General features: G+C 43.3%; 1 long non-coding RNA gene across 1 annotated transcript; it reads right to left on the bottom strand.

Moving 5' to 3' along the window:
* Nucleotides 1-7,512: 7,512 nt before the first annotated feature.
* LOC138688562 (uncharacterized) lies at nt 7,513-25,607 on the bottom strand. Its single transcript, XR_011327437.1, has 5 exons — nt 25,534-25,607; nt 13,572-13,676; nt 12,697-12,878; nt 8,356-8,417; nt 7,513-8,227 (listed from the first exon to the last, which is right to left on the bottom strand). It is a non-coding gene; the product is annotated as an uncharacterized lncRNA (long non-coding RNA).
* Nucleotides 25,608-25,992: the final 385 nt, after the last annotated feature.

Below are 25,992 nucleotides of genomic sequence, written 5' to 3'. Positions count from 1 at the left end.
GAATATACAAAACAAGTGATGCACAATGTAATTGCTCACCACTCACTGACCGATGCCCAGTTAGCTCCCGAGCAGCGATCTGCCCCACTCTGGCCAACTCCCCCCAGTTTATATACTGGCCATGACGTCACAAGGTATGGAATACCCCTCTGGCCAGTTTGGGTCAGCTGTCCTGGCTGTGTCCCCTCCCAACTCCTTGTGCCCCTCCGGCCTTCTTTGCTGGCTGGGCATGAGAAGCTGAACAATCCTTGACTTAGTCTAAACACTACTTAGCAACAACTGAAAACATCAGTGTGTTATCAACATTCTTCTCACACTAAATCCAAAACATAGCACTATACCAGCTACTGGAAACAAAATTAACTCTATCTCTGCCAAAACCAGGACACCTTTTTACCCAGAGCTTTTGACAAACTGGGAGTCTGTACTAGAGAGGTATGTGTACAGGACCAGGAGGAAATCTGGTGTCCTTGAAAGGAAAGAGAAAGACTGGAAATTTTTCAACTATGGATGCAATGCTAATGGGGAGAGAGAGGCTAATACTCCATGAGCTGGTATTTCTATTAATCTCAGGATTTTTTAGATCTGACAGACTTTAAGGAATCCCAGTGTAACAGTGTAACACACCTTTGGGACAGAGGGTAATTCAGGAATAAGAAAACACTACTTCAGCCGGGGCAATTGTAACTTCACAACAAAGAGCCTGTTTTTGTAGCACTCTTCAGTTTCAAAAGAGCTATGTGATGCTGTTGTGTCCTGCCAAACAAAGAAAATTCAGAAAGAAATTCAGCCTTTTACTCACTTTTGGCCTGACGAGGACATTTTTTTTGAGGTTCCTGAAGATAAAAATGTAAGTACAAATGTTATTTTCCTGCAAGACACACTTGGAAGAAAAAAGGCAGGTTGTTTTCAGGAACCTATGGCAAACGAATTTCCCACCTGGGTAAATACAATTTACTTGTACGTTGCATGCCAGAGAAACAATGGGTTTGCTCTCAAAATTAAATGTATGTCTTGAGGGATTACTGCATCCAAGCTGAGGCTGGAGGCACTCTGATCCTCCCACCATGGCTTTCAGGCATTAAGACACAAAGCAACAAATGGTGACTTGATCCTGTTTGCTATTTTTCGTCTTATTATTCCACTGATCTGACCAAGAGATACGCAAGTACTGATTTAATCCAGCACCCATTATGCCTGAAGTCAGTGCGTTGCATAGGCGTAGAAAGATGACATATGGATCCCTTTATGACCTCTGTCAAGTTATACGCTTTGCACATGCATCCTTCCTTCAGTTTGTTACAATTACATTTTATAGATGCAAAACCCAACACAAGATCAAAGAGCTTAAACAAAATGGTTTGTGTTGATTCTTGTAATGGAGAAACTCCAAATACATTACAAAAAGAATGAGTGAGTACCACCCCAAAGTGCTTGCAATGGAAGAAATCACTCAACAAATACATAATGATGGAGCTTGAATAGAACTGGAAATTAGGGGTCCATCAAAACGGAAATTGCTGTTGTTAATATTGATGTTGGAATATGTTTGCAAGTGTTGCTTTCAGTAGCATTTGAAGCTAACTCCCTTCCTCCATGTCTAGCATGTCGCCTATTTTAGGAATGCAAATATGTTAAAATGGGAAAGAAGGGTAAGAAATCAACATCTGGTTTTGTTAGAATTATGAATTTACCGTGGATACTGACACAAACTACTAATTTCTACATTCTTTTGGGATTATGTTGTCTTTTTACAGAGGTCTTGTCATGGCCATCCATTGCCAGAACAATGGTCACAGGTACTTCGGAGCTGTCTCAAACCTGTGTCCAAAATAGAAGAGGTCAAGGCAAGCTACACTTCTTGGTGTGTCCTCTGATCCGAAAAGCTTCAGCCAGCTGGACAAAAGAAAGGTAATGATGAGCAGACAGCTTCTGAAACCCAGTTTCTGCCCATTATAAGATAATGAACATCACTTTTTTAAGAAGAGCCAGTTTGTATATTTTATATGGCATTGATTGCTTCTTCTTGGGAACCTGGCATTGGCCAGCTAACAGGTGATCTCTGCATATTGCCATCTTGCTGCATGGCCTTTCCAGAAATGTTCAACCCTCTCTCTAATAAGGTTGTTAGGAGGAAAATCTCATGTTTTCTTCTAAAGGAGGTACCATGAACCCATACTGCAAAAGGACTGATCTACCCAGTGCCATGGTGTGCAACTTTGGCCTTGGTTCCACTTAGAGAAAAGGACTTAATTTCACCCGCATCAGGCATAAATGTTTGCTGTGCGGCTTCAAATGTGGATACAAAGCAAAGTGACACCTAAGAGAATGCCTGCTGCAATTTATATCGCCAATTTAGATGCACCCTAACTGTTTACAAGCCCGCAGTAAATGGGCTAATGTGAAGAGGTGATGATGAGTGTGCCTGCTCTTCTGAAGGTGGCTTGTTAGCCAATAATTTATGTCTTAAACTTGAGACAATATTGGTTAAGTTAAACATGTCGATTCAGTGGAATTTGGTATCCAGCAGAAATGTATCCATCTGATGAAGCACTTGAGAAATAAATTAACAGCTTTCCTTTGACTCTCATATTGACATTTCCTGCTCAGTAATAGCAAAATCAAAACAATAACATTCAATTTTGTCAGAGTGAAATATTTGGCACCAGTGCAACCTGAAAAGAAATTTGGAAGCATTTTTTTTAGGATAAAAATCCTAATTTTCAGCAACCTTATTCGTATTTTTTTAATGACAACTTGAATTAAAATTAGAATGTTGCAGCAAGCCCTACATGCAAAATCTCTGTTTACCTGGTGAATATGAATGTATTTGAATGCCATAACGGCATATGACTTTATTAGTCACTCTGTAGAGAATATGATAGATGCTGAAGTCTAGCCAACTTCTGTTAGCACTGATAGGCTTATCTATGCTTAGGCTGTTCAGTGTCTAAAATGTGCTAGAGAGATGCATAGAATTAGAAGCTTTGACCTAATTTGGTGTATTCCACCTGGACTGCACTATACACATTGGGGCTTAGGGAAAGATTTAACAATTTATCAGAATGTAAATTAAAGATAATTTTGTGATACCTATTTCCATCATTTTGGGCCAAAGTGTCGTGAGATTTGCACAACTTTCAACCTCAGTGCTGGACTTAATTCAGCTCTGAGTGAAATTTCACAATCTGCTTCGGGGCCCAGATGCTTCCCTCTTCCTTTGGCACCATGAATTTCTTCTACTGCTTAAAATACTTACTATGTTCCCACAGATACTTGCAACTTGCTAAAAGTTTGTAGAAAAGTGAGTATCCCAGAATGCTTAGTCCTTAAATAGTCCCCGTTTAACTCAAAGAACAGATTTCCATGAGCTCCAGGGGACTCTGGGGCAGGATTCACTTGCCTGAACACAGGCATCTGGTGCCACTACCCTACATAGGTATCTGTGGGTGGCTACCAGAGATGATACAGGATTTATGAGAAGCAGCAGAGGCTCTAGGGGCTGGGCAAGATACGCCCACAGTGCCTGAAATTACAATGGGTGCTAAGACATTTAGGCAGCTGAACTGGGAGTTGAATAGGGCTACACATTTCAGTTCTTGCCACATTTGTTCGTTAAAAATGTTTTTGAAAAGGTCTTTTCCCTCCCATCTCATCTTTTCTCTTAATTTGTTCATGTAGTAATCAGGCAGATCTTGTGCAGCCAAATTTTACTTTGTGCATCCTGTAACAGTAAGATTTATTTTCATAGCCTGTAACTAGATCTGGCTGGGAACAAAGATGTTTGGGAGCAAGTTTACACCGAAGGGGTTTTTTTGGTTTGTTTTTTGTTATGTTTTTCTTAAATTATCAGTAGGATCAAACCAAACCCCAGAATGAGGGTATATCTTGGTTAAAACTTGACTAAATCTGGTTTTCACTCATGTGTGACTCATGTAATTCTCTTGAAATTAAGAGCAAGTGAGATGGTAGATCTGCCACCTATTCTAGCTCACCCAGCCAGTTTATCTTATTTCTTTTCTTCGTTCTAGATAGTTAATTAGAGGGAGAGAGACTCTTACAGTGGGTGATTATTTCTTCCCTCCCATTTTAGCATCAACTGAATTGGTCTCTGGAGACAGCTGAGTCTTTCCATTGCCTGGGAAGCTCATTTAGACCAGAGTCTAAACTTAGGGTAGAGAAATGTCCTCTAAGTGACTTGACCAGGGTTTCTCAGGAGGTCAGTGGCAGAGGAAGGAGTGACACTTACGTCTCCTGCAATCCAGTGCACTTTACCATCCACTTTGCTTGAAAGCAGCCTAACTTGTATATACAGCATGAATCAGCCTCTTAGAAATATCTTTCCCATGGCAATTGTCTGGAGAGTGAAAATCTGAGAGGAGGGTGGATTTTTTTAATTTGTGCAACGTGCCAGGATCATATAATGGAAACAAGTCAGTGGCAAAACACTGGGGGAGGCTGAATACAATTCAGAGAATGGAATCTGATTCTATATAATATCAACATCTGGGGAAAAAGATAACTTAGCAGATACAAGGCAATTTCAGTTCATTAAAAATGTATGTGCGCTCTCCAAAACACACTATCATGGGAAAATTAACAAATATGAAAACAAACTCATCAGGACTATTGCTGTAATTGAGTAAAGGATCCTGTTGTTAATCTGAAACACATAACTAATTCAGAAAGCACATGTCATAGTCAGACATTGTGGATAATGTGATTAACACATATATACATGCACTCAGACTCATTACTGTGCTGACTCTTTCAATTTAAATGCATTGAGTTATCACCTCATTCCTCAAAGGTAACATTCACACCATTCTTAATTATGTCTGGTTAAGCAAGAGTCAACTTTAAGGTGATTCATCAAAGTTATAAGGCAGGAAAAGTGATTATTTTTATTACTTTCTGCAGTTTTCCCAGGCTGGCCCTACAGCCCAGCTCAGCTCTAATGGATAGATCTTGTCAAGTTTGGGATACTGGGACCAGTGATGTCCCTTTTTACTTGTAAAATTCTAGGCTCAATTTCCAAAGTGATTTACGTGCCTGGGTCGATTACGAGGTGTGCAGGCAGGCTGGGTGAAATCGACTGTGGTCCCCTGAAGGGTTACATTTGAAAACTCTGCCCAGCAGCTGTCTGTATCACCCAGTACCTCAACTGGTAGGGTCAGCCCCTGACTTGCCTCCAGGTGCTCACGCCTCTGCTTTTGACCATTCCCAGAGCCATCCCAGGTTTCAAAAATGCAGGAACCAGGACAAAATCCCTCCCAGGGGAAGAGTATTTGGATCTGTATCCCATTGCATCTCACCATAGGACAAGCTAAACGGTGTGGCCGCGTCTGGTGCAGCACTTCTGTGCCTCTGGTTGCAGTTGTGTCGTTGTGCAGCCAAGACCCGTCACTCCAGAGGAGCAAATTGAATTTCCCTAACCATAGCGCTGCTGTGGGAAACCAACCTCCAATCCCCAGTGGGTTTTAAACTGATCAGCACACTGTCCTTTCTTCCTCAGCGACTAGCTTTGGGAATCATACTGTGAGGTGAGCTGGTGTAAGAACTACCCTGGGGAAAGAGGGGCTCTGTTTTGTGCATATTACTGCAGGCTTAAATACCTATTGGAATATGTCTCCCCAGGCCCATAAGGCTGTGAAATAGTCTTGAAGTTGCTTATCAGATATAGCCCTGAGCTTTTATAGGTGTCTGGTGAGATTTTTCCAAACTGTCTTTCTCTGACTTGAAGATCTGAAGTGGCTTTGCACAGCCTGTAACCAAGGTCTAAATCATGTCCAGTCCAAATTCCCACCAATTGTAAGGAAGAAAAGCCTAATTGCAGTTCATGCACCATCAGGTAAAGAGTCCTGTCCATATGAGAAACAGCAAGAAGTCCTAAAAAGACCTTGTTAAAGTCAGATCTTTAGCTGCTGGAAATTAGCACAGCTTGATTATTACCTACATGCTTCGAGTGTCAAATACCAGCTGAAAACCTGACCCTGTAGCTGAAAGCTCCCTGTTCCTCTTGCTTTTTCTGGGCTATTAGCTGAGTTTGAGTGTCAAGCTGAGTAAAGCCAGCTAATGAAAGCATCTCTCTCTAGAGGGGGTTATGCCTTTCTGTTGAAAGAAATATGTTCCCGTGCACGTCTCACAGGGCAGTGTGGAGATAACCATCCTTATTGCTTCCTGACGTCTGGGTGAAATGGGTTCACCTGCCTTAGGGCAGACGGTTTCCTAAACCACTCATGCATTTGCAAATGCTTCAGGTGGAGGGACAGCAATAAAATGCAGCCAGAAGCATTCAGTGGGAAGGAAATGAGCTGCACCACTCCTGCGTGCTCTGCATGAAGTGGGACACCTGGACAGAGCTGTGTCCCCAGTGAGATGATGTTACAATCCAGCCAATGGTTCCCTGGGGAATTAATTTTTTTTATGTTGGAGTATGCTGAACCAGAAATAACAGAAGACCTCTTTGTATCCACAGCCCTTGTCCTTGTGATATCTTCCCATTAACCTTGTATTTTAATGGTCATGAGGCAACCTATGTAGAAAGGTCCAGAAGTTGTCCACTGCCGGTATCTGTAGTGCAAAACTGCCTCACCTCAAGCAAATCTGAGCTATTGGCTGTAACACCCATTGCCTCTGAGATACACCCCTGTCTTAATTTCCCAGTTTATCTTATTGATTTCAACTTACTTAACTAGGTGCATTGCATGCAAAAATGCTAACACATGCAGCCATAATGGTTTTCAAGTATTAACTCATAGGAGCGGCTAAAAACCCAAATAACTGCTCTATCCACCTGAAATTGCTCCTCCAATCTTGCAATGACCTTGCAATATATTTTCTCTTTACCTCTGCTCTGGGCTTGCATCATGCGTAGTTCCTCACCTACTCTTACAATGTATTTGAAAAGAAATCAAATGTCACATAGGCAAAGAACCAGACATCTTGTAGTCATATTTCCTATTGATTGGGAAATGCTGAAGCAATATGCAATTGAAGGTGTCTGAAAGGAGTGAAATGCCACCTGGTGACCATCACAATTAATGTACCACAGGGACCATAATAATTAGGAGGTGCCACTCGGCAACACAGCACCTTTATCCAAATGGCTTCTGGTTTAATTTCACAAGTGGTTCCATTTTGTCACTTTAGTGGAGTGGCTCAGAGAATTGGGGAGGGATTATATAATTATTCTACATCCCTTATTCTCTCTCACCCCTACTCCCTCTGCTAGTAATGCAATTTCGAAGTGGGCCAGAAGAGAATGACTGGAGATCTTAAATTTTTTTTTTTTTTTATTCCTAGTGTTGAGCATCCAAGGCTCTTACTGTATCACAGAAATATGTTTCAAATTGCTTTTTTTGTTCAAGGGTTGATTAGTATTTTTTTGTTGCATAGGACTGTTGTTGTTTGTGAGCCTTTGCAATCTTTGTGATCAAATGTCACAGATAATGAGTCCTAGTGACACAGTGGCTTGGCAATGGTTGCAATTTTGTTAAAATGTCTTCAAACCTTTCCTAGTTTTCCAGAGATTTTTTCAGTCATAGAAGCCACCTTTTGTTTGCATGCTCTCCCTCTGGAAAGAGAAAAGACCAGGGCGACCATAAAGGTGCCAGCTCCAGTTATTCAGCCCTATGCCTCTTCCACACAAGTGGTTAGTTCCTTTTTTTAACTACAAGGTATTTTTATTATGCTGTGTGTTACATCCCTGAAGTCTGACTTGTATTTTTGAGCCACCACACTGCTGCCATGAGAAGGGACAAAAATTAATGAAGTGACCTGTTATCTGTGGTCGCACAAATTTCTTCTGGCCTTTCCAAGGTACCTGCACTCTGACCTCGACTCTCTCCTGTAGCATCGCTTGATGATAAGCATTGATGTTCAAATATCCCAGAGACTCATCTCTCTGTATGATTTTGGGCCTGAAGAATTGTTGTTCACTGGCCTTAAAACAGTTGTGAAATGGATTGGTCTTTACAGCCTCTTTGGTCACCAGATGCAGCAGGTACATGAGCAGCTTCTGTTGAGTTTTTGCACTGCACGGGGGTCCAAACACCAGACCCCACCAGCCTTGAGTTGCTGGGCTGTGCTGTTAACATAGGGCATCTTTAAAATTTGTGACTACTGTGTTTTCCAAGACTTCTAGTAATCCTGAGCTCATACAGGCCACAGCAGTTTTGCTGGCTGCATCTTCTCCTGGTCTTTGTGGTGCGTATATCCTTTGAAGCTTGGAGGGAATAAAAGCAGTAGGTCTGTAAGGAAGCTGTGAAAACCTACCTGAGCTCAGTAGCTTCCCCAAAATTCTGCTTTCTAGCAGTCATCTCAAGGGAAGCAAGATTACATTTGGTGACTCACTGTGAAGAGGCTCTCAAGAAGTCCCAGGAAATGTTTTTTGGAAAGCTGGGTGCGCCAAACAGCTGCAACAGAAAAATGAGCGCATTTAGCTTTGATGTTTTTGATGCACGACCAGTAATTTCATTGTTGGCCTTATTATGGCAGCAAAGCACGTATTAACAGGGCATAAATTACTTTAAAAAAGAGAGCAAAAATGTTTACTGTCTTCCTGGTAATGCAGTTGGCCTGTTGTATGATCATCTGTCAGGCATGACAGCATCTCCTATTTCTATGCAGATTTGTTATTTAAGCAGATTTTGTGTAGGTGCAGGAGGAGAGGGGGTGTTCTTTCTTTTAATGTACACCTATAATTTATTTAGATCAGAGCTTCCCTGCAGGGAAGTAGAAATAAAATCTTCATATCTGCTGTGTTACAAGAAGAGAGTTTGCAAAGACAGTCTCATTTCTTGTCTCCTTAGAGACAGCATTGGCAGCGTGGGACGCTCTGTGCCCCCCTAAGCATTACTGAAATTGCGACACATTAAAGCTGTTTGATCAGTGGAGCCATAACCTGGGGTTAGAAGCATTTCCTCTGGACCTAAAATTTTAACAAAGGCTATTCCAGTTTATGACATTCTTTTCTCTTGTGAGGAATGGTGAGGAGCAGGCAGAAGGATTAGGGACCCTTTAGCCTTTCCCTTCTCCAGCTAGACCAATTTCTGCCAGGAGAGTGCCACGTGGACTCGTGATTTCCTAATATATGTAGGACCAGGATCACCCTTAGAAGAAAAACAACTCCCAAGGTTGAGCCATGGCTTAGACAGATCTGTTCCTCTCCTGGAGGTGCATACTTCCTTCAACTCTGTGGTGAGTTTTCTCTTTGGAGAGGGACCCCTTTTAACTGGGATGAGCTGTGGCCACAGTGTGGATCTTTACTTGCAGACAGCCCTAGGCTAGGCACCATCTCAAAAAAGTTGTGCTGTTCCTTGGACTTGAGATGCTGGCACTAATTCTGTGCAGATCTGCTTAGTTCAGTGCTAAGCGAGGTCTCTGCAAAGCAATGCATCGTTTGTACTTAAGCTGTGGAACACCCTCCTGCGAGACATGGTAGATGTTAAAAATTTACTTAGATTCAAAACAGGACTGACATGTTCGTGGTGAGGGAAAAAGTAAATCCATGAAGGCCTATTCAATTTTAAGACAACATCCCTAATCCAGAAAATCCTTAAGCTGCAAAATGATGGAGAGTATTTGGCTATGTGTTTGCCTGTTCTTTCGGTCTTCCTTGAGCATCTACTGGAGGAGATGAGTGGGGAGGTACATGGGCCTGGGGTCATGAAGCTCTCAAGGCAGAAGCTATTATTTGCTTGACAGGGGCTGGATATGAGCCTTGTACGGGTCTAAAATACTGCCTGCCTTGCTTATATCCCTATTCTGGCAAGAGGAACTGAATCACCTAAAGTAGCTGTGGTTTAAGTTGGGTAGAGATCCCACAGCCACCTCAATTTCCTGCTTGGAAATTGCTGTTCCCAGGGGCTGTTTGAGGCTGCCAAGGAGGACACCTCTTGGGACACTGCTGGAGAGGGAAGGGGATCCGCGCTGCCCAGCACAGCAACTGCCAGAGCAGAGGTTTTCTGGGAGGTTTTCTTGCAGGGAGGAGCCCGGTGGGCTCAGGCAGGCTGGGAGTGATGTCCCACCATGGAGAGGGTGGCTCTCATAGTGCTGTGCAAGGCCAAACACAACGAGGGTGCTTGGAGGGCTTCATCACACTTCCTTTGGGACATTTCCAAAATGCACAGCTAAACAAGGTGCCCCTATAACTTACAGAGAGAAAGAAGCATTTGGTCTGGTTTAGGCATCTGGTTTAGCATGACATGAATGGGACTCACAAAGGAGGGGTCTTCTTTCAAGATGGACATCCATGCTTAGCTGAATCCCTCTCCTGCTTCTGCGCTAAGAAGGTTTTCCTCACAGATGACGACAAACATCTTATTTTTCAGGGAATGAAGCAGTGTGTTGAGGCTGTTGTTGGCCCAGACACATCTGGAGGCTTGATTAGTTTTCTGAAGCACTACTGTGGAAGAATTGATGTATTCAGTCCTATCATCTGTCTGTCCCTGTTGCTGTCTGCTTGTTTAGAAGGGGATTCAGAATTCTGTTTAGCTGAGGTAGAGCATCCCCGAGCAGGTAAGTCAAGCAGAAGGGCAAAGAGCGAGTCCAGTGCTTGGGCTGTGGGAGTTCATCTCCCTGGTTTGAGAGCTGTGCCCAAATCCTGCTCACTCAGGCTCACTTAAGAGACTAAATTCTCATAAAGGACAACAAGGCTTCACTAGGTTTCTCTGCTGCTTTTCACTTTCCCAGCATCTCTCTACAAAGGCATGGAGCAAAATCGCTGTGCAATTAGTGGCAAAATTCCCACTGACTTCAGTGGGGCCAGGATTTCATGTTAGACCTAATATTGCCTGTAATTTCCCTTCTGATTAAGTTAGTGGGCTGAACTGTTCTCAGTGGTGTATTGAGAAAGAGCAGTTCTTTCCACTGCAGGAAATGGCAAGTTCAGTCCTACGTCCTGTACTATTTATAGGAGACCCACATCCTCTGTCCCGCCAGTGGAGCTCCTTTAATGCCGGTGAACTTCCATGACTTCTTACCAATGGGAATGTCTTTCCACTTGGTCCTCAAGCTGCTGGAAAGAATGAGGCCATGATTAAATTTCTCTCTTCAGTAAAGAGCTTCTAAATTTCTTCAGCTTATGAAAAATTTGCTTATTTGAGAAGTGATCACTTCACTGCTCTGTTACTGTGAACCTACAGATACTAAATCAGAATAATTATGCGGCAACGTACATACACATTTTTTTGCCAGCAGCTGCTTCAGAGCACAAAGTGAATTAACAGGTTTAATTTTCTTTCATGGCACCCAGTTAGGCTGGTTGATGTTATCTGGGAACCTTGCCCAGAGGTAGTGTGTAAGACATTTTGCGTCTGTCAAATAAGAAATACCTACAAACAAATTCATCCCCCTCTGTTTTCTGTATCTGAGCTCATGAAGAGAGCATGTTCAAAGTAAGTATCCAGAAATCTTACAAAGAACATGAGAAGCCTGAGCACTGACTGGTCAAAACAGAGGAATTCCACAGATTTCTTCCAACGTTTTTTTTCCCCTCCAGCAGATAAAATATTTATTGCTCAGCAATTGCAGAAAGGGTAAGTGTGTTGCATCCCTAACTTCAGTTTCCCTTGGCATGGATTAAGAGGGCAGCAGAATTACCAGGCAATCTTAATGAGGCAAGAGGCCGTAATTTATATCTGCCTTGAGAGACGCAGACCCACCATCTGTGGTGCACTTTACTGGGTATGAAACTTAATTCAGGAAACCTGATTTCACAGGGTTTAAAGGCAAGCAATTTCCCTCTGCTACCTTGTGATACCAGGTCAGCCTGATTCTTCATCTGTTGCTCTTACGTGCTGCCCTCGGAGCATGCCTTGAGTCTGCAGGTACAGCAACACCTGTATCAAAGTTAGTCTCTGGGACCTCGCATGAATTGTCCATGCATGTCCAACAGAACCCATTCTGTTTAACCTGTATGTGATGAGAGAGGTAGAGACTAATTTCTATTTCCCTGAGCTCACCTGAGCAGCAAATGGCCATGAAAATGTAGTTAGCCTTGCTGGTTTCTCAGAGCTGCTGCTGGGGTCAGCAAGCAAGTGTTGCATTTCAGTAGATTTGATTCTATATTAGATGTTGGTGGATGAAAGATAGGTCAAGTTTGCAGTGTATGGGAGTCCGGAGTCTGTCCATATCATCCATTTAAACTTTGCTCACCAGAGATATCATCCAAGTAGCCAACACGTGGGCAGAGAGGTCAGAAATCTCCCAGCAAATGTTCTGTAGACTGTGTTGGCATCATTGCAATTTATTTGTATAACCAAGTGTTTCTGAGGTCCCAGCTATATACTAGCACTCAACTTTGCTGGATAAGTGCCCTCAAAATCTTAGGAGATGCTTGTAGACACATATAATTTCCAAAGGAAATAACTGTCCTAATTTTCTCCTAAAGGAGTATTAATATCACAGTCAGCTTCTTTAGAGCTATGGCCTTTGCTTATGTCCTAATGTTTGAAGGGCCAGTGGGAGCCCGTTCACCCCGGAATGGAGCATGGTCCCAATGGAGCTGCCAGCAGAAATGCAACTGTGCCAAGAAATGAGCCTGTTAGACTTCTGCTCTGTAGGGACTCTGGGGCATTTGTGCATTGGGAGACTGTTGGTGGTACCTTATACTGCTGGGAAAAAAAGCATGGAAAAACCAACAACCTCCATCCTAGGAGCTGTGTTTAGCTATACCATAACAAAAGTCCTTACTCTTAAGTAATGCCCTCATTTTCCAGTAGGTGAATTGGTAGCTATGAAAAGCCCAGACTGCTCCTTCATCTCTGAAGTTGTGGTCAGTAAAATGGCACCAGGCTCAGTCATTTCCCAGTGGTGCTCAGGCAGGTTTCCATCCCGTAGGAAGGCAGTGCGTCTTTCCCGTTCCTCCACACCATCTGCATACAAGGAGAGGGCATGCTGGGATCAGGTATGGAGGTGACTTAATCATTTCTCATGCAGCACTCACAGACCAGAAGCCCATTGTGTGACATGCTATGTTATCCCAATTACAAGGTGGGTTTTGCCCCAAAGAAATTACAAACCCTAACCGGTGCTATCTCTTACTCTTTAGCACTGAAGGGAGATGGTACTCTCTTACCAATCTGCTCCTTTCCAAAAAAAAGTTTTCCTTGAGCTCTGTGGAGTCTTTTGCATGTTTTCTGTTTTCTATATTTATTTGTCATTTCTGCCTGCAGCTTAAATCAGAGAGAATTGCTATTTCTTTGCCATAGTGCAAGGTGAGCTGGCTCCCCAGTGTGCTTGAGGACCTTCAAAATCTTCCCAGCTATTCCAGCAGTGAGACAGAATGCATTGTAAAATGGTTGCCTGCCACCCCCAGCAGAATTTGAACACAGGAAATATAAAATGACAAATTACTCAACCCCTAGGTAGGCCAATTAAACGGGAAAAAACCCCAACTCAGCAGCAAAGGCTGTGTGTATGCTGTTATAACTGGGAAAGGGTTGCTTGAAAAAGGAGTTCAGCGTCATCTAATTTTTAGAAATTAATAGGTGCAGTGGGATTGGCTTAGAACAATGCCCTTTTCTCAAAAGGAAAATTTGGTCTCACTAGAATTACAGCTTACGTACACCAGCACGAGGAGGCGACAGGGGAATCGTTCTGCCTTGCTCCCAGCCAAGTTTCATCCGTCAGCTGGAGATCCTGATGCCAGTCAGTGTCAACTCCGGGTACAGCTGGGGAAGAGACATCCCTTGATCGTATGGATAAATGTACCCCAGGATCAGGCTGAGTTAACTGCATTTTGGAAGTAATGACAAAATGTTGCTTTGAGAAGCTCATGACACAGATGATTAAAGATGTGCATTGCACAATGTGGAGTTGGAAATGCAAGCTGAATCTTCTGATTTGCCATGGGAAAGCTTAATACTATATGGGGAGCGCTTCAGCCGTCACTCTGCTAGCTGTCTTCCAAGATCTGAACAATGAAATGGGCACTTATTTCAGATCTGAGATCAAAAAGTGCATAGGTCAGCTCTGATAGAAATTGCTGTAGTTCTGCATACTCCAGGAAAGAGAACTACCTCTCCAAAGACTGGGGCTGGTTTGGATCCAGGGACACAGCTGGACCCTATTCGGTGCACTCACAATCCTTCATCGCTGGACAAACACCACGTCACCAGTTGCAGGGGGGGTGTTGTGCCTGTAATAAATCACCCAACGCTGCATTCCAGGCAGAGAAGCTAATAAATGGGAAAACATTCTGCACTCATAAAACCCAATGATAACTAAAACACAAAGCAACTGAAGCTGGAGCAACTTTACTTCAGCTCTGTAAAACTAGGAGTCACACAGAGATTTGGAAAAAGCTTTTTTCTCAACCTGGCAAGTGTCAGCTCGAGCAGTAAATCACAAAGCCAGTATGCCTGTAGGTACTGCCTTGGGAGAGCTAAGCTTTAACTGTGATAATCTAGAAAAGAACAAGTCTCTGAGCCTTCCAGTTAATACAGAAAGCCTCCTGGGTTGCACTGCCTGGTCACCTCTTAGAAAGTCAAGGGTCAGAGCGATCAGATTTGCATTTGTCTTGCCGGTCACCAGAGGTGTTAGTGTGCTACCAGCTGCTGATCTAATCTTTCTAGCTTCCATTGCATCACTGCGCGCCAGCTCTCATCTGCTCCGTATGAAAGTCCTTACTGGACCTCTGAGACACTCTAGCTTTTCCTTTTTAGGTAAAAACAAACAAACAAACAAACTATTCAGCTTTGCCTGCATGATTTTTTTGTGGTTTTGAAGAGGAATGGGGTTAGGTTTTTTTTTCCAGTCCCTGCCTTGAAAACTATGCTTCATTTGCTTTCCCCAAAGTGCTTGTGATTTGAGGCAAGATAAAAAAGAAGTATTAAAAAGTGCTAATCTTTCAGCCACTGTATCTGTTAGATATGTGAAAGAAGGTGTACAGGAGGGCATGTCTTTATTTGTCATCCAGTAGGGCCAAAATAGCAATTTCTAGTGTAGAACTGATCTCTGTTTTGCAAGTACTGGCATGACAACAGAGGAACTCTTTAAAGGCTGTGTCTTAGTTTATAAGAATAAATGCAAAACATCCAAAAGAAAGGTATAAAAGGGGAACTGGATTTTTCCTGTTGTTCTGCAGAGAAGGACAGTACACACTGTTCTCATGGTCTGTCTCTCTGTTATTGCCTCCAAGGCTCACATCAGTAATGTGTTGGAGTGTCCCACGTCTTTAATATTCATGTTAATTTTTTTCAGAAACAAAATGAAGAGGCTTCCACCATTGTCTTCCATGGACATGAAACCAGGGTTCTAGATGAAGATTGGAAAACACACCTAATATTTGAGACATCTGAAACATTTGCATTGAGCTAGCAGATGTGAAACAGGACCTATAGAAGACTAGAACCCATCTGTAGAAACTGTTGTCAGGGCACCCCAGCTTATCACTGATGACACTAAGTGGCTGTTTAAGCAACTGAATTTTGCTATTATGAATGACTCTGCAGATTAATACCCAAAACAGCTGAGTGATAGTGGCCTTTGTGCTCAATTCTGCAAGGGGCTTTGCATCCCTAGCAGTAGGATGAAGAGCTGCTGCTGAGCCTTCTGGTACTGCATTATCGAAGCTCATTCCCTACTAACATGTTCCTTCCAACATCTCCACCAGTCAATAAGTTGGAACGTGTTCTGCCTTGTATTTCTGGAGTTAAAACAAGAATGTGAAGCACTAAACTACTGCAGTTTTTCACATCTGGGCTAATTACATACGCAATTAGCCCAGGATCCCTGCAGAGGAGTATGAAAAAGTATCCTGGCATAATTCATCTGATGTCAATATAACCTCCTTATAATTTGGCATTACTGTATTGCTAATACAGCATCCCTCTATTCTCAATAGTCTGTTGAGGATTTCCACCCACTGGCTTAATTATTAAGTATGAAAGGACATATTTATTCACATTAGCAGGGGCAATTTGTGACTTTATACTCCAAGTTCTGCCATCTAAGTAAAGAAAAAGGGGGCCAGAGATTGCACAGAACAGCACTAATGTTTAGGATCCATCACGGAAGACCTGGGCCACAAAGTTGAATTACCTACTCCTTCCTGATTCACCGATAGGTGATAGGTGCAGTGATCGGTCCCTATTCTTGCTGATTGGTGACTCCAACTTGTGGCCAAGTGTCTATGCATCCAGCTCTAGAAGTTACAACTCCCACAGATCAGCTCAGAGATTCAGTAACGATTTATTCCCAATGAACCTGAAGAACCACCCAAGCCCACTGGCCTCGTGGTCAAAAGACACCATTCCTAGAGTGCGAGGTAAGAAAAGGAAGCAATATTGTTAGCACAGCGCATGGCTGCCTTTCTTGTTCACCGCAAAAGTGGCAAATCACAGGCAAAAAAGAAAGAATATTTAAACAAAAGGTGATGCAGCAAAGTTTGCTGAGAAAGTTTCCCCAACATAAATTGGCATAGCACAGAAATGCATCTGGCCCACAGTTAACATCTAGTATCTGTGGAGCATTTTAAGACCATTCACACTAAATCAGTACGATAAATGCATTTAACCCTTGGATAAGTAATTTTGAGGAACAGCAAGCATCTTGGTTTTAATTATGACACTGTCACTTAGGAGCCTGAAGGCTCCTATGTAAATGCATTTCTTCATCTACTGCTCAATAACTGTCTGTGTGTTTGCTTTTACCTTTCAGAAGAGAGTAGTAGTAAATAGGAGGTAAATTGAATCTCTCTTTTCCTAAGGGATAAACTGCCTTCTGTTTACTAGCCGATGCTGTGCCCAAGAACATAAAAAACTACCATAAAGCAGCTAATGTGTAGTATCTTGCTGGTAGGTCAAAGCCTTGGAATATCAGTACTTGCAGGACCCAGATCTTCAAAGGGACTTGACTCCTACTGATAGCACTGGGGTTTTGGGACCTGGGACATTTATGTGATTGATATTCTAGGCCCACGTTCGTAAGTCATGAACGAAAATTTGATTTCAGGTCTTACAACTTCTTTTGAAAATGTTGCCACTTGGAAGCATGACTTATCTCAGCTAAACAGCCTTCAAAAATGATCATACTCTGGCTCCATGCCTGGAACCAAAATGAAAGGCTATCTATTGGACTGGGAAGAACCAGACAAGCCTTGCAAGGTTAATTTTCAGCCATTTTCATCTGCTGTGTAAAGAGAAGATAAGGGAAAGACAGGAATCAGGACTAATAACAACCCCTTCTTTATTGAAGCTTGTAATCATCCTGTTAAGTAAATTATTTTTATGTAGAGGAATATATGAGAAAGGAATTAATTTTTAATTACACATAATGCTTTGCTGCTAAGGGCAATACTGAAGCAGATATTTTTGTTTGTGGCTATGGTTTTAATAGTACACGTCTCAGACAAGGGTATCTGCAAAAAGTGCGTGAGGGAGACAGAATAGCCTTCCTGTTAGAAGAAGGAGAAGAACTGGGCTTTTGGGGTTAGATCTGCAGTGGTTGAGATCACCTGAGCGTACATGGTCTTCCCTAGTAGAAGCTGTGTAAGATTTTGTCTATAAGCTGTTGAGATCCTGTCTAACCTCCCTCATCTTTCTTTAATTAACCTTTAATTAGCTTACTACTCAACTGTAAAGGATTTCTCTTCAAGCTTGTGCCAGTCTCATATAAGCCCATAGGCATCTGCTGCTCTTCTACCGATGCCTCTCTGTAACGGCTCTTTTGGCATTTGGATGTAGGCAGAATATTTTCCTCCTTCCTACAGGTTGTAGCAGACTCTGAAGTCAAGAGTCCTCACTACCTTCCACTTGTACTCATCTCCAAGTTGTTTAACTTCACAATGGTGTTGTGTCCAGTTTGGGTCCTCTATCATAGTCTAAGAAGCTTTTTTTTTTTTTTTTTTTGACAGCTGCTCTGTTGCCATTATCCAAAGTATTTTCAAACTCAAGCTCACATGGGTCATTAAACAGTTCTCCCTCTCCACGAGACTACTACTCATAACCTTTTTAGGGAGCTGGCTCAGAGGAGGGCTACATTTCTTTGTTGAACACCTTGCCCATAGGTAAGCCCACGCAAGAAGTGATGCAGCCAAAAACGGGGTCAGGGCTCATTGTGCTAATAAACCTCCTAGCCACAGTCTTTCCTGTCTTCTGCGAAACTGGTCACTGCCACTAACAAACCACACTTAGACTGACAAATGAAGATGAGCTCTTATCCCAGGGGACCTGCACAGGCTTTACGTCTGCTTGCATTCACACAGCAACATGGGCATCTCCTCCTGTCTGAACCGTGATGGTACTTTCTCCAAACCATCTAGGGACAACTGCAAGAAGGTCTTCACGGAGCTCTCCTTATGACCTTCTGATATTCCTGTCTTCCAGGGATCTTCCTTTTAACTCACAGAAAGTCTCCTAACACCTTCACCCCGTTCTCACAAGAACCTTTTAAAACTCCATTTTTTGCTTTCCTTTCCCATTTCTCTCCCATGCCCTTAATTTGACATTCCAGGGTGGGAACTCACTGCCTGTGCTTAGGACTCCAGATTGCTGTATCTTGCTATCACTCAAACTTTTCTCCATTTTTAACTGCTTTTTAACAGAATTTCTTTTCACACAATACACACAAAAACCAAGTCTCAGACCTGCCGATTAGTCCCTTCCATCTAGTTCACCTTTGCTCCACCAGATACCAAAAGGGCTCTCTGCTCTCCTGCTTTTGGGGCTGGAGCTTGGGGACTTTACACTCGTTCTAGTCTCGTCCACCAGGCTTACACATGGCTGCTACAATAAAGTCCCCGTACTCTGTTTCTTGATATTGAGCATTGAATCACCTTTCTGAGTTTTATTCTATGATGTGAGACCCTCAGACTAATTCCTTCCCCTGCCTTTGCGTTAAACATTCCTGCTGTGTCCAGGCTAATGTCACACATCAATGGCAGCAGTGGCACAGCCAAGCTGTGCCTATTTAGGTCTTTTTGCCTGTGCCTTGTGAGTTTCTGACTTTCTCTGGTGCTCTCAGTTCGGGCATCCCACCATGCATGGAGCTGAGTGCTCAGGATAAAGCACGGTATAAGGAGAGTCAGACAGAGAACAGGCGCTGGCTTCATGTGTTGAGATGTCTCCACGTTCACGATGGTTTTGGTAACCATCTGTTCTGCTCTCGCCTACACTCCCAGTTCTCTTCTAGCATTACCAATCCTGAGATCTCTTTTTGTTTCCCCTCACCATCTCCCTTCAGATCTGCTTTTTGTGCAGACATCAGTTTGGGTTTCCCTAAGGAAAATCCCATTTTCCTCACTTTAGTGACACATCTACCCAAAATTACTCTAAGTGTTCTAACAGGGGCCATCTCTATCAGATGGTAGCTGTAGCTGCTCTCACACTGCCTTTATTATGTCCCATTTACAATACCTTCCCTAATTTCCTTCCATCTTTCAGCAGATATCATGCCAGGGGATATGACTCCCAGCCTATTCCAACAGTCAGAATCTGGGACAGGGGGAAGGCAACTTGTCACAGGGAGCAAACTCTCCCACAGACCATACTGACGGCTTCTTGCACATCTTCCAGGAAGGAACCTGGAGTCCAGACACTGCTAGATCTTCACTCAGAGACCACTTCTACCCATCTCACAGTAGTCCCCTTACATAGCTCATCAGTTAGACTTTTCCTCTGTGGGATCCCATTTGCCAACATGCTGATGCAACCCAAAAGCAGCTTCTCCAAGACCAGGAGCTGATTTAATTGAACTGAGGTATAAAGCAGTGGGAGACAATTGTTAAAGTGAGGGGAAGTGAATGCACAAGGTTTTATTACCTACTCTTTATTAAACCCATGGACGTTATGGTAGGTTGCACTGGTGCTGTTGCTTCTCTCTTTGCAGACTCTTCTCTACGATAGCTTGTGCCAGAGACCCAAAGGCTACTGTCAGTACAGTCTTCCTCTACCTTCTTGGAGGAGCATTTCAGATGTCCTTGGCCTTCCAAAATTTTTGGGCTTCAACTTGTTCACTCAGCCTATTGACCAAGAACTTCCATCCTCCCAGACTGTGACCTCCATTAATGCGCCACGGAGTCTCAGCCACAGCAGCAGTCAGGCACGCTGACACACATGCCGATCAATCAAAGGTAACACAAGGCTGTCCTTCGCTTTTTCTGCCACGCCAGTGGAACAGCCACCAGCTTTGTGGCACGCTGAAGCCTCTTTGGTAAACAGTCCTTTAGAAGCACCTTGTGCATTTGGGATGTAATCTGCCCATGTGGTGGTAAATCCCAGTTAATTTTTCTACTGCTGACATTCTTTGTGATTTTGCTTGTCACCTTGCACCTGGCAGAGACATCTAGTTACTCTGCAGTGGTTATGTAGTCCCATGACACCACCTAAATATCAACCTGTTGCCAGTGCTTTCCATACAACCCTTCAGCTGGGTTTTTCAGACCAAAGTGTAAGACTGAGATTAGGCCAATCTGAATACAAGTTGTGTGCAGGACTCCATTATGCGGATCACAAATACTCTGCTGAAGTGCTTGTACTTCAGACCTGCCTCACTTTCTTAAGGTATTCATCTTATTGTGCTATATTGAAAAGTAATTGCATTTTTAAATGGGTCTGCATTTAAGAAACCTCCCTGACAGGCTTTACTCTCCTTCATTATGTGCCTCAGAACACGCTGCATGCATGGCATTTCAGTGTAATCAAAAAGGTAAAATATATAAAAACCTTCCTGAAAATAATGAAACATCTTATTTTTCATGATGGCAATAAGTAACTTAAACAAGTTGCTACTTACAAATTGATTTTAAACATTCTTTTACTTTTTTCAGTGTTTATTCATGGCATATATTTGAGTCATAAAGCTCCCAGAAGAAATGGCCTGGTGTGCTGAGCAGTTTAACTAACAATGTTCAAAACTCAGCCCAGCCTTGCTGTGGTGGATTGCTGTTGTATTTAATCACCTGGCCCCATGCAAAACAGCTGTTTGGATGTTTTGTTTTAGTGAAAACTTGTTCCCCCTTCCAGCATTCCCCAGAGAGAGGAGCAGTGGTCCCCGTGAGCAGGACTCGTGCCATCCTTGTAAGCAACTTGCAGTCTTAGTGCTTACTAACCACAGACACGAGCCAAGGGCTCTCTGATGTTGAGGTTTGCAGGAAAGCCACCATCCCTTTGGAAAAAAAAAAAGGTCCAAGTAGCTTTTGACACCTAAACCAATCTCCTTATGCTTCTTTTAGAGTAAGTGAGCAGAAGAAATCTTTAGAGCAATATTTAGCTGACCTGGTTTAGACATCTCCTTTAATATAAGCTGAGCTATACTTGGGGCCAAAGGGAGAGCATGTAGCTGTGTTTATGCTCATTGCAATTTCCCGTCAGCCATCGAGTGAGCCATCTTACCATAGAGGAGACTGCTGGGGAGACTGGTCCAGCCCAGACTTGAGGTCCCTCAAACATGAGTATTCCACTACCAACTGGGCATGGGTAAGAAGAAGCAATGGGCAATGCCTTTTCTCCATTGTTGGGACTGGAAACCATGGGAAGACTGCTCCTGGGACACCATCTACCTGAGATGAGGACAGCAATGAGTAAAGAGAAATTTTGAGGGAGGAACTAGGGTAAAAAGGCATGGATGGGTGGGTTGGTCTGGGAAAGAGCAGAATAAGTACAGCATGGGTTGGTTGGGGAAAGAGCAGACTATCTGCAGCAAAGCTGAGCAGGGCTTCCTAGGGTTTTGGGCTTAGTCCTCTTACCTGCAATTTCCAGATATACCCTGCCTGTTCTGGGTTTATCCGACCACAGCGTGGGCTCTGGTATAAAGATTTGCCCATAGTCAGATGGGTGACACCAGAGACCGCAGTCACGTCACTGCAACATCTGGATGGGGATGGGAGTCGAGGGGACCCCCAGATTACCCTGCCTGGGGTCAGGCCAGGAGCTGCCTCACCAAGGGGGAGCTCTGGGAGATCCGGGAAAATGCCAAACGAGAGGCGGACACGCGGATTTGTGACCAGCCCCTGGACTCCACTGCTTTGGAAGCCCAGGAGGACTAGCATAGAGGCACTGCTCCCTTAGAGATGCCTATATTTAGTCAGATGAATTTCTGCTTAAGAGCAGATAGTTGTCACCAGCAAAACAGATGCTCAGCCCAGCCAGGAGGCCATTACACTATGATTATTATTACCATATGCTTAATTTCCAGCTCTCTAGTGCTTGTCAGTGATGGATACTGTGACCAAAAAGTCCTCAATCCTGCAGATAACTGAAAGGATACAGAAACGTAATTCTCTTCCTTTGTTCCAGTAAATCTCTATTGTTCAGGTAAACCATCTGGTCATTATCACATATGCACACTTAGGCCCTAGAGGCTTAAACCCAAATTAGGATAATCCACTGCTGAGCTGACAATGAGGGGTGACATGTCGTAAAATTAATTTTTTTATAGTTAGAGGTATTAAAAAGCCATTCAGTGAAATGAAGTTGTTGTTATCACAAATAAATTACAGTTCAGCAGGAAAGAATTATATTGAAAACTGATTGGCTGTAAAATTAATAGTGTTTTGGGCAATGTGCCTGCTCTTGGCACTTCAGTGAAGTGTCAGGCTGTGGCAGTGATCACACCAGTCCCAGACAGTTGTCCGCATCCCACCTTCCAGGAGTGATGTGTTAAGTCTTGCTCCTGTGTATCTGGCATGGATTCCCATATATTGTGGAAGAAAAAGGCACAGTGTTTGTGTGCTATCTGGGCAGAGCTCTACAGGGGACATTTGCCCATGTGGATGGCTGGCAGAGTGCCCGTGTGCCTCTTCCATTCTCAAAACAGGGAGAAGTCATCCCTGTACGAGGTATTTCCACATCAGCTGTTTCTATTTTAATGTGTGGGTGATGACAGGAGGAGAGGAGTATTTTGATTACCCGAAGGTGAATTTTATCTTAACAGCCTGGTATTTCAGTTGTAGCGATGTCTCTGAAACAATTGCCAGTAATTTGAACAGTAGCGGCCACATCTCCCTTATGCCAACAAGTGCCCTTATATAAACAATTACAGCAGCAAATAAGAGCCAGTACAACTTTCTTCACTTGGACAACTGGGGGAAGCTATCTCAGATCCTGTCTGTTGGTATACAATGTGTCTTCATCCAAGGAAGAGCCAGTTTTCTTACATAGACCCTAGTCTCTTGGAAAAAATCATGCATGCATTGTTAGTGGAAGAGCCACAGACATCTTATCTGTCTTTTGCTCTGTCATATCTGTGTGTAGATGAAAGTTGCTTATGGTTGACACTGGACATGATTGCTTGAGGACAGCTTGTCATTACATCTTCCCTGTGCTCTAGACAGGGAACCTGTAGTATTTGCTATACTTCAATGAGATGATAAAAGCCAAGTGTGTTGAGTGTGCATGGGGGTTTTTGCCCTCCTGTTCCGTCAGCATGTGCCCATTTAGGATAATGTGAACAGGGTTTTTGCAAGAAAATTTCTTTTCATGATCAACTCCCATTTTGCAGCACTGAGAGTGGCTGTGGGGTCAGCCACGGACAGTAGTCTTGTTGGGAGGGGATGGGGACAACCAATATCCTGCCCCAGATACAACATTGATAGTTTCTCTCAAAAGTTTCGTTGCTTCCAGTCTCTCTGTCTCCGTCAGCTTTCTCTTGCTACCCATCCCATTAAGCAGGAGTGATTTCAATAAAAAGTCCCCAGTGGACTTCCTGATGTCAGAAAATCCTGTTACTAATCCGGATTGCATGGATATAGCAGATAGATACTGTGGTTATAGCCTCATTAAAATTGCGTAGAGAATGAATGGGTTCTAACGAGACCCTTTGGAATACATGTAACTGTGTCAGTTGATTGTCTTTCAGCAAATACCAAATCATAAAAATGTCATTGAAGGTTATATATATATTCAAGGAAGAAACAGTAAGTACCTTCTGAGTTCACAAATACTGTCCTTCACAATAAAAGTCTTATTTGTAGTGAACACTCATTTTTAAAGTTGTCCAAACCTGAAGCTGAATTGAAGTTATTGCTTGTTTCTTTCAGTCTCAGAACCAATTGCAAGAGATTTATCTACTTTCAAAATATTTTTGCAAAATATCAGTCCCCGAAGTCAATTAAACTAAAGCTTAGTGAGATATGATGAAATAAAAAATAATTAGAACACGCATGTTCCAAAAAAAAGAGTTTTCTGGCAAAAATGCATCTGTCTTTAAATTCAGATGTGCTGCAGCCATAGAGCTGAACTGTTTAACTCCACTTGTGATATTCCAATGTGAATATCACAGCGTGAGATAGTAACATGCGTTGGGTAGGTGGTAGCTTATCATGTAGTCTGGGAAGTCTGTCTCCTTAACCTGCCTCCATAGTCAGGGGAGCAGGAGGCAGCTTCTGCGGGACACCAGCTCTGAACTACCTGTTGGGGAACTCCTCGTCCTTCACCGGCCCTTCAGGGAGTCTGGGCAGAGGAGTCTTGGGTCTTAAACATTAAATACCAAACACAGACTGGAGTAGGGATTTAGCATGATGGAAGAGATGCAAGAAAGTGCATTTCGATGGCAATTTTTTCAGTGGCGTGAAGGCACATCTTTTTAGAATCACTGCTTCATTTCAGAGGCGAATTTGCAATTTTACTTCCCAAATCTGAGTAAAGAAAAAAATAAACCATGGAGCAGTCGTAATAGTTCCCAAGCCACTCCAAGAAAACCCCACTCACAGGACATTTCTTGTTTGTAGGTTTTAATGTGCTTCACTGGGATTGTAGAGAGGCATCTGGGGCAGAGCACCCAGCTGGTCTAGGTGTACCTAGCATGTTATCCGCTGAGATGGACCTCCCTTATTAAACCCATGACACCAAATGATACAGAATCTAGCTCGCAACTCTGCTCCCTACTACTTATTTTCAGTATTGCAGTGTATCCTGTAAGTCCAGGTTATATATCAGATTTACAACAACATCTGGAGCTGACATGCACTTTCTCAACTTTTAGAAGGACACTGCCTCCCGTGGCTCCAATTGTGTCAGAAATGTAAGAAACCCAAAACTGAACAGGCTTTCCAAATACTTTATAAATATACATTTATCCTCAAGCTGCCATGTTGTGTGTGGTGAATGTGCATATGCTGTGTGTGACTAGACATACAAATTTTTAAGCTGTTGATGCCATTACATAAAATCCAATCCAGACTATTTTAGGTGCTGACAGCTTGGGCAATGTGTTTTTCCCATAGCCTGCTGATTTTAGGTCCAGCTTTCTCAGCAGGCACCTCTTTTCTTGAAAAGACAATAAATGTGAAATTATGAGAGTGCACGCATGTCTGAGAAGTAAGGAAGGAAGACAGCATGATGCATTGCCTTGAATGGGTTAGACTGGATTATAGTCTAGAGGACACTGGTGTTTTCTCAATGTCATTTCAGGCTCACCGTAATTGCAGACTCAAGCAGCTCTGAAGGAGACTCGAGTGAGGATCTGCCTTTGGATGGTGCGTGCATCTGCACGGCAATGGAAAATTACCTCAGCAAGATGTGTTGTCACTGAGCAACAGGGTGTTGATGTCAAAATAGAGCTAATTGCTGCCCCAGCTCACTTACTTACATCAGCAGCGTGCTCGCCCCCCTCCTGGCGTTTTCCTTCTCCCCGTTCCAGCGAGGGATGACTCTGTGTAACGCATCCTTACAGCTGCGCTGGGGCCAGGAGCGGCACACGCCAGCGATGCAGGAGGAGAGGTGACTGTCAAGGCTGACGTCACACCGTTGTTCTCACGACATATTGTTCCCAACGAACGCGGCTTATTCCCTGCTTCACGGGCGCTGAGGTCTGCGAAATCCCGAGGGCTGGCCGTTTCAGTGGGACCGGAGGGATTCGTGCAAGGAGCGTGAAGTCCTTTGGGACCACTTAACACCAAAGAGTAGTGAAAATAGCAATGACTGATATCTCTGTCTCGGTACTGTAACAGTTTATTTCGCATGTGTTACCTAGTCCCTAGAGTCTTACACGTTTATAGCCAGAGGCAAGACTGGCTGTTAGCAGAGGCAGGGAATAAAATACCAGAGA

The sequence above is a fragment of the Haliaeetus albicilla genome, chromosome 2, assembly GCF_947461875.1.
Source record: "Haliaeetus albicilla chromosome 2, bHalAlb1.1, whole genome shotgun sequence".
In the NCBI taxonomy this organism is placed as follows: domain Eukaryota; kingdom Metazoa; phylum Chordata; class Aves; order Accipitriformes; family Accipitridae; genus Haliaeetus; species Haliaeetus albicilla.
Note: the sequence above shows the minus strand (reverse complement) of the source record. Positions and strands in the feature narration are given on the sequence as shown.